This window comes from Pangasianodon hypophthalmus, chromosome 21 (genome assembly GCF_027358585.1).
Source record: "Pangasianodon hypophthalmus isolate fPanHyp1 chromosome 21, fPanHyp1.pri, whole genome shotgun sequence".
Classification (NCBI taxonomy): Eukaryota; Metazoa; Chordata; class Actinopteri; order Siluriformes; family Pangasiidae; genus Pangasianodon; species Pangasianodon hypophthalmus.
This window is the reverse complement of record NC_069730.1, coordinates 14,753,465-14,762,652: the sequence shown is the minus strand read 5'-3', so window position 1 is coordinate 14,762,652 and position 9,188 is coordinate 14,753,465.

Here is a 9,188-nt window from a genome sequence, read left to right as displayed (position 1 = left end):
ACTGAAATTTATTTTTATTTTATTTTATTTTATTTTGCAGCAGGAGTCTTCCCACATTAGTAATTATTTCAAATGAAAATTTTATTTTATTTTATTTTGCAGCAAGGGACTTCCTACATTAGTAATTATTTCAAATGAAATTTATTTTATTTATTTTGTTTTGTTTTGCAGTCAGGTACCTCCTACATTAGTAATTATTTCAACTAAAATTGATTCATTTTATGTTATTTGATCTTATTTTAAAACTAATCCTAATTTAAATTAAAACGTATTTATTTTGTAGTCAGGGGCCCCTGCATTAGTAAACATTTCAGTTAAAAAATTATCATGCACTAAAATGTTTAATGCGTGAGGTTCTGAATTTTTCTTCCTTTTTTTCCTCTTCTTTTCTCTCTATTTATTTATTTATTTATTTATTATTTTTGCAACCAGGGAAACCCTGAATTAGTAATTATTTCAACTTCAAAAAAATGCATGGGTTCTCAAACTTTTTTTTTTTTTTTTTCATTGCAACCAGGGAACCCCTGTATTAATAATTATTTCAACTGAAAAAATGTATATGCACTAAAATGAAAAAAAAAAACAAAACAAAAAACTATGACAATACATCAATTTAAAAACATCCCATTATTTAACACTGAAAATGTAATATCAATGATATGGTGAAGCTTTCTGTAAGGAGACGTTTATTTAACATTTATGGAAGGAGTCTCCAGTGTCAGTGCTTTCTCACAGTTTTCAGGACAGTGGACTTTGTGCTTTCTGATTTCTCTGTAATATAACAAGTGTGTTTTTTTTTTATTTCTTCAAGAGAGAGGAAAGAAGAGAGCAACTGTTTACAGCTGCTATAACAAGTGATAACAGGAATTAACTTTCATGGACGTTACACACCCTTAAATGAAATCATAAACAGAACAAAAGAGTGAAATGTCATTCTTTAATTTAATAAAAGTGTAAACATTGACACATTGCTGTGGTATAAGAAGAACAAGATGCTTTGAGCAGTCTGGCTTACAGTAACTTTAAATGCAGATATGGAGAGAATGGAGAGATATTTCAAAGGCTGAGAGTGATAGCTACAATAATAAAAGGTTAAGTATAAAAATGTAAGAATAAAATGATCATGTGGTTCATATCAATTAATCAGCAATCGAGTTAATTTAATTTACCAGGTTATGAAAACATGGAAACTTCAGAGAGTTTGCTTTGGATTGTTTTAGTGTATTGTGATAATTTGAATTTAAGTGTTAAGTGTTACCCAAGAATGACTTCACAAGTATTTACAAGTGTTAAGCAAGACTGAGCCTGAGCACAAACAACAGATCTCTGGTGACATCTAGTGGCCATTAGGCTATATGATATAAACTATCTATCTATCTATCTATCTATCTATCTATCTATCTTTACCAACACCATCTTATCACAATTCTTAACAGCTAAATATAACTAAAGTATGTTCCCATGGTTCCTCATGTTTTACTTTTTTTTAAGTTCCCCTGAGTGTTTAAGAACAGTCGTCCATGACTTCCTGTTCCACTGCAGTATACATACATATGCATCAAAGATACCAAAATTTCCCTTAGTCATCTTAGTAGAGAATGCACAAGTGAAACAAAACAAAAGTGTGTTGACTTTCATAAACCAGTCAATAGCTATAAAAATGTTTACACACCACAATTTTCCTATATCCAGTACTAGGTCAATAATAATAATAGGAGTTAAAAATAACTGGAGCCATAATGAGCCTGCCTGGAAAAGAACACAAAGGTATACACAGTGAGGAGAATGGTCAGAGAGGCAAATAAATAAATAAAATAGAATAAAATAATATAAAAATCCTCCAGCAGATTTGTCCAAGAGATTTACATAAAGTTGCAGGATTTTTGGGCCATCAAATTGGCAAATCTATAACTAGGCACCACCTCAGTGCTTCTCCCTTCACCTAACCATAAACATACATGGAGTTTGCTAGATGCTACCAAAACCAGGTTCTATGGTTCAGACCATTAAAAAAAAGCTCTTTCTGGCAACAAACACTCAAGGTGGGTAATAATTGGTGTAAAAAGATAGACTGAAAGACTGTCAAAGACAGCATTGATATCTCTCATCAACAAGGTGTTTCCGTGTACAGAACTGCTGCTCACTGGATGTTTTTTCTTTATTGCACCATTCTGACTAAACTCTAGAGACTGTTGTGCAAGAAAATCCCAGGAGATCAGCAGTTATAGAAATACTCAAACCAGCCCATCTGGCACCAACAATCATGCCACGGTCAAAATCACTGAGATCCCCATTCTGATGTAAGCATTACCCAAAGCTGCTGGTCTGTATCTGCATGATTTTATGCATTGCGCTGCTGCCACGTGATTGACTGATTAGATAATTGCATGAAAAAGTAGGTGTACAGGAACACACACACATACATATACACACAACTGAGCATCCTCCATCCTCTTTGCAATGTTTTTTTTGCACATTATTGTGCTGCTACAATATTCATTATACTGTACATAGGTTGCTTCTCTTATGTTTACACTATTTCAGCTACTTATATTGTACTCTTGTACTCTTTGCACTATTCTCACTAGATTCACTTTTAAACAGAACTGTGTACTGGTCGGCGCTGCACTGGGACTTACTGTGCCCATTGTCTTTCCCAGTAGTCACTGCACTACTGCAATAGTCTTGTGCTGTCTGCACATGCTTGCACTTGTGCACTTTATGTATAATTTTATGTAGTCCCTTGTAGTTCTGTGTTGTTCTGTGTTTGTCTTATGTAGCACCTTGGTCCTGGAGAAACGTTGTTTCATCTCACTATGTACTAACTGGCTGTATATGGTTGAAATGACAGTAAACTCCGCTTGACATGATTTGACTTGTTCCTAATAAAGTGCTTGGTGAGTGTACATTCTCATTAATTATGATATTATTTTTTTGCTTGTTTTATCTGGTATTAAGTATGCGCTGTATTACTATACTGTTAGATTGCAATACGTTTTCTCTGTTCTAGACATATGAGCACTGCAGATCTGTAAGGAAGATGAATTCTGATGTTAAATGTTGTTAAACTTGAGATGTTCAAATGCCATGAACAGTGTTTTAACAGTATACCAAGCTCAGGACTGAACCAGGGAAGCTGAACCTGTGAGGTTGCAGTGCTAATGTAACACATTTTAAACATCATAGATCACCAGAAAAGTTTGTTTGCTTCTTTAAAAAAAAAAAGACTAATTATCTTATCTCAGCATGAATAAATAAATTCCTGTTACCATTTTTTTGCTATGTATCATTAAAGGAAAAATCCACTCACACATTAAATAATGTTGATATTGAAATATTTGTGATATGATTAGTGCTAATATGTAGGCTGGTAGTGTATATTTGTTATTTTCGGGAGAAGTCAATAATCAAAATTCAATAATCTCAAAGGCAAGTGATTGCTGTCAGGATTTGCTTTTAGTTCCTAAAAACAAAAGATCAAGAGCTTCTTTACTTACTTTCATTTATCCTGTGACATTCATGAATGAGAAACCCAATATAGAAGTAGTGGAGACAGGTAGTGCTGAAAAGGAGAGGAGAGAGACGGACAGATTAAAGGACTAAAGTGCTGCTGCATCATTTAAACAGGTAGTTGAGTTGCATTGTGGGTAATGCAGGAAACTATTAAGCAAAGTGAAAACTGACCAACATCTCAGAATTTTATTACTTCTTAAGATCATACAGTATTTTTCCTATAACTTAAGGCTGTAAAACCTCCCTTAACCAGCAGATGGAGCCAAACTACAGTATTTATCTGTTAAGTGCTGCTTCTCCTGTCATTACTGCAGTGCACAACAGATGGCGCTGTTATACTATAAATTTTAATTCAGTTCAGTTTTATTTGTATAGCACTTTTAACATTGGACATGGTCACAAAGCAGCTTTACAGAAATATATAAATTCAGGATATAAATTTTAAATTATAAATTTATCCCTATGAGCAAGCCAGAGGCGATGATGGCAAAGAAAAACTCTGTATGACGATATGAGGAAGAAACCTTTCGAGGAACCAGACAGGGAACCCATCCTCATCATCCTCATCTGGGTGACATCGGATAGTGCAATTATAAATAACTCGCTTCTATAACTGTGTACAACATGGTCAAAAAGTGCAATTGTGTAACCAGAAAACTCATTATAGTTTTCACATGAAGTCTCTTTTGATGAAGTTATCACCTGTTCACTGATGGGTATCTTGAGCGCAAGACTGTCTGTGGTTTTAAATTGCACACTATACTAATAAACTCACCCTATACATATGTGTAAATTTTCTCCATCAGCCTGGCTACTGAGTAAATAAATGGGTGAAATAAAATATTCTAAGCCATAAGTGTTGAAAAAAAAGAAATGTTTTCATAGAAATATCCTTTAAGCCCACAATTTTCAGCACTCCAACTCTGGCCTCTTTAAGAGCTCTATAATCTATGCACTTCTGTCTAGCTCCTTTGTGTTGATCTAGCTGTAGAGTTGTAATTACTTTGAGCTAATTCCTTTCTATAAGGAACTACAGAGCAACTATTAAGCCAATAGGTTCATCTTCGGTAACCAGTTTATCCTGGTGGTGTGTCCAGAGCGTATCCCTGGGAACGCTGGGCACGAATACAACATGGATAAGACGCCAGTCCAATGCACACGCATTCACACTTAGGGGCAATTTACAATAGCCAATCCACTTACCATATCCAGGGATTGATCCACTGGAGTTGTGTGGTGCTACCTGCTGTCATTCATACATTTTCATTCATTCTTTAGTACCCATTTTATCCTGGTAAGAGTTCTGATGGATCCGGAGCCTATCCCAGGAACAGCGGCAAAGAGGTGGGAATACATCCTGGTATGAACCCAGTCCATCGCATGGCACCATGCACACACATTCACACACTCATTTAGTCCAAGGGGCACATTAGAATAGCCAATGCACCCATGGCATGTTTCTGGGAGGTGGGAGGAAACCGGAGAACCCAGAGGAAGCCCATGTGGACACGGGGGAGAACATGTAAAACTCTATATAGTCAGTAAACCAAGCTCAGGATTGAACCCGGGATCCTGGAGCTGTGACGCACTACATGTTGCCCCTAACACAGTAACAGCAAATCAGATTTTCTACGATTTCAACTTTTTCTTTAAGTATAAGAGAGTAATCTCTCAGTGAGCTCTCTGCAGTAGCACTCAGTCACTGCAGTAAAAAGAAAATCGAGCCCTTTTCAGTCCATTGCTCTTTCCTACAGCTGAATCTTCTTCATGCTGAACGCAATATGGGCTTCTCCATGGCTGTGAAGCTGCAAGCCAAACTGCAAACAGTAAGCCTGCTAACTGACAGCAGGAGATAGATGGAAGAAGGGAGGGCATGAGAGATATAAAGTCTCTGTCAGGAAAAGGTAAACGAGATGTTTTTTTTTCCTTCCGGTAAAAGGCCTATAGGATTGCATTTTGTCTCAGGTATTACTGGAGGAAATGATCAGTAAACAGTGAATAAACCACAAACACAGGATGCCGGCTAGCTCTTTTCCTTTGCTTTTGTTACTGGGTCACCTGTAAACACACGCCGGCTTTAGATTTCATGCTTCAGCTTGAGATTTCACGCACAACAAAGCTTAATATTGGCTTTTGGTATTTCAGTCTTTAATCTAGACTCAGGCTTTTAGAACGGAGCTGGGGCTTCACACGCACCAAACCTCTGTTGCCAGTGGCAACCATAAATGCGCGGGAAGTTTCTGCCACCATCTGACAGCGCAGCGGGGTGTGTGGAGCTTACTGCACGGCAAAGATGAGGGGAAAGAACGGCAACAGGGATTAGGAGATCATAGCTTTGTGTGAGAGAAAGTAAGACTGTACAGAGTTTTGTAGAAGTAAACATAGCTGTGAAATTATTAGAAAAAGAATCATATGGAATCAGCACCATGGGGCATTAGTTATATTTACCCGTCATGTGCTATTCACTAATTAACTGCACTGTTCGAATGGCTCTACACTACAAAAATCACAACTTAGCAAGTGAAAATATCTTGAATATAGTAAAATTTATCTAGTGTTTCCTAACATAAGAGTGCAATAAACCAAATATAAGATTATTCAACCTATTTCTAGACAAGCTTTAAATTTTCTTATTCTAGTGGCAGATACTTCTGCTTCTTTCTAGATATAAATACTATAAATCTGCAAAATTATCTGCCAAAACCTCTAGAAATAGGTTTATTCGTCTTATATTAATCTTATAATAGGAAATACTAGATAAATTGGACTATCTTCAAGATATTTTCACTTGCTAAATTGTCATTTTTTCAGTGTACTTGGATTTTATAGAGTTCTCTTCATTTTAATGAGTAATAAATCATATTTATGAATAATATGTGCTACACAGGCATAGGTCTGATTATAACAAATCACAAGAACAGCGAAACTGTTGACAAAATAGGATTAAGGATTAAAACCGGCAAATATATCAGATTTAGCTGTGAAAAATGAATAGGCAACAATGACAATAAATTGCTTTGGTAAAAATACATGTTTTCGTGTAAATAATTCACTGAATCTGCTTAAAGAGAGGTAACAATTTGCGTGAATCTTTTGATAATCCCAACATATGTATTAAGTAAATGCTTTGGGTCTATTAACCTAATTTATCTAACACAAATACTTGTTAATACTTAACAACTTAAATTTAAATGAAGATCAAGCTACATAATATTCAAATTAAATGAATATCAAAATGAATTTTTTCAAAATGTCAAAAAATGTACATTTGTATCTGTTCCACTAAAAAAAACTAAACAAAACAAACAATGATACATTTTTTAAAAGCTTTATTTTTTATTCATTGTTTCATCTATAGTAACTGCTTTTTCCCGGTCAGGATTGTGGTGGATCTGGAGCTTATCCCGGGAACAACATGCCATGAGGCAGTGGTGGTTCATCGGTTAGGGCTCTGGACTACTGATCGGAAGGTTGTGAGTTTGAATCCCAAAAAACCACCAAGCCAAAGCAAAGCCCTTAACCTTCATCTTCTCAGTTCAACTGATTAAATAAAAGTGTCTGGTGAATGTAAAAATGAGGAGGGCATACACCCTGGATTTGATGGTTTGAAGTTTAATCCAACTTGGTCTATCATAGGGCATTGTACATTCACACCTAGAGGCCATTTAGAGAATCCAATCCATGTATGAATATGGTTTTAGGAGGTTGGAGGAAACTGGAGGATGTGGAAGAAACCCACTTGTTAAGGCAAATGAATACACACAGTAATTCTGACTTTTATTTAAAACGATATGTTTTAAAGTTTAAAAATAATTGGCGTATTTGCATCAGCAAGTGCGAAAGTATTAAGATGTAAGTAACTGACGTGAATATATGTGACAGGAGAGATCTTCTTTCTGGATATTTCCCAGATGTGTTCATTCACTCAACTCCAAATCTGCCTGTTTTTCAGCAGGCGCATGATAAAGCAATAAAAAAAAAAAGAAATCAGTTTTTCAGTTAATTGGACCAGCAATCAATGTCAGTGTGACACCATCAAAGATGTGGGCCTTGGATCCGTCCTCATTATAATGGCATTTCAAACCTGGGCTTAAACACTACTAAACCTGATTATTCTCAGACATATACAGTATATATCTCCTGCTGCTATCTCTGATTTGTTGTATTTTTAGTAGAATGCACATAAGATGTAAAGTGTTTTGTTAACTAGTTCACTAGATTACTTGTTAAAACCTGTTGAGCCACGTTTTCCAAGAAAGCTGTTGAGCTAATAGCCATGAGTAAGTCTCACAACCACAGAGGTATGACAGATTGTTGATGGCAACTCTGGAAAATATGCACATTTCTTTCTAGCCATCTTGAAGAAATAATTAGTGCTTGATATTCACAGAAGCAGTCTATTTCTTTGAAATCCTTGAATTCTGTCCTGAAATTTGGGACTTACGTTTGCAAATAAGCTAGACAGTGGGCCGATTATTTGAGGTGATTCTTTCAGAAGAGGTGGCTCTCTATTCAGCCATCAGCAATCACACTTACATACACTCAGCTGCACACTGCAATTGGACCCTCCTTGTGAAACTTGAGATGGCTAGACTGAAGGCACTAAATGACCTTGTCAAACCTTCATATTTCCATGAAGAAACATTTAATGAGATTTAGATCAGGGGTCTGCTTAACAATTCTGAACAAGATCCAGTGCATGAATAAAGGAACAGCTAGTAAATTCTCTCTCTGATTCTCTAACTGATTGAGACTTGATTAGAAAGAAGAAAACATCCAACTTGGTTAAAAATGTGTTGGATTGAACTAATCTATAGCTGTGGTTGGATTGTATATTCATTCATTTTTATATTTGAAAAGTCTATATATTTTCCCATTGTGGATTTAGCTCAGAAACCGTGTAAATGCTCTTAGCCAGGGGTCATCAAGTGGCAGATCATGGTCCAAATGCAGACCCAGGAAAGTATTTCACTGGATTGAATCAAATGCTTGAAAAAAAATCCTGTAACAGAGCTGATTAATGTACAAATGAAAACATGGTTTGCCAAGGTTGGAGTGGAAGAACTTGAGTGGCCTGCATGGAACGCTGACCTCAACCCCACTGAACAGCTTTGGGATGAACTGGAACACTGACTGCACCTCAGGCCTTCTTGCGTGACACTAATGCCTGATCTCACTAATGCTCTTGTGGCTGAATGAGCACAAATCCCAACAGCCACACTCCAAAATCTAGTGGAAAGCCGTCCCAGAAGACTAGAGGTTATTATAACAACAAAGTGGGGATCAGCGCCATTTTAAACCCATGCCTTTGGAATAGGATGTTCAACAAGCACGTAATATTAACTACAGAGTGTACATTGACATGCATTTGTGTAAATTATTTTACACGAAAGAAGGCAGCTCATTGGACCAGAGACTAGCTACAGGGCTAGAGACATTAAGTAAGAAAGGGGAATGTTTTCACAGATGTTTCATATATTTTTCATTTTATTTATCCTTTCTGGTTTGACTAGGAAACTGACAACATGGCAAATCCAAAATGCTTAAAGACAATTTTAGGCCAATTGGAGAAAAAAGTATGTTTATTCTTCCTGCATCAAATTCAGAGCAGATGTATCTCATATGTTCAGAGTCCATGCCACTAGTCAAAAGTGGCAGTACTATAAAACAAATCA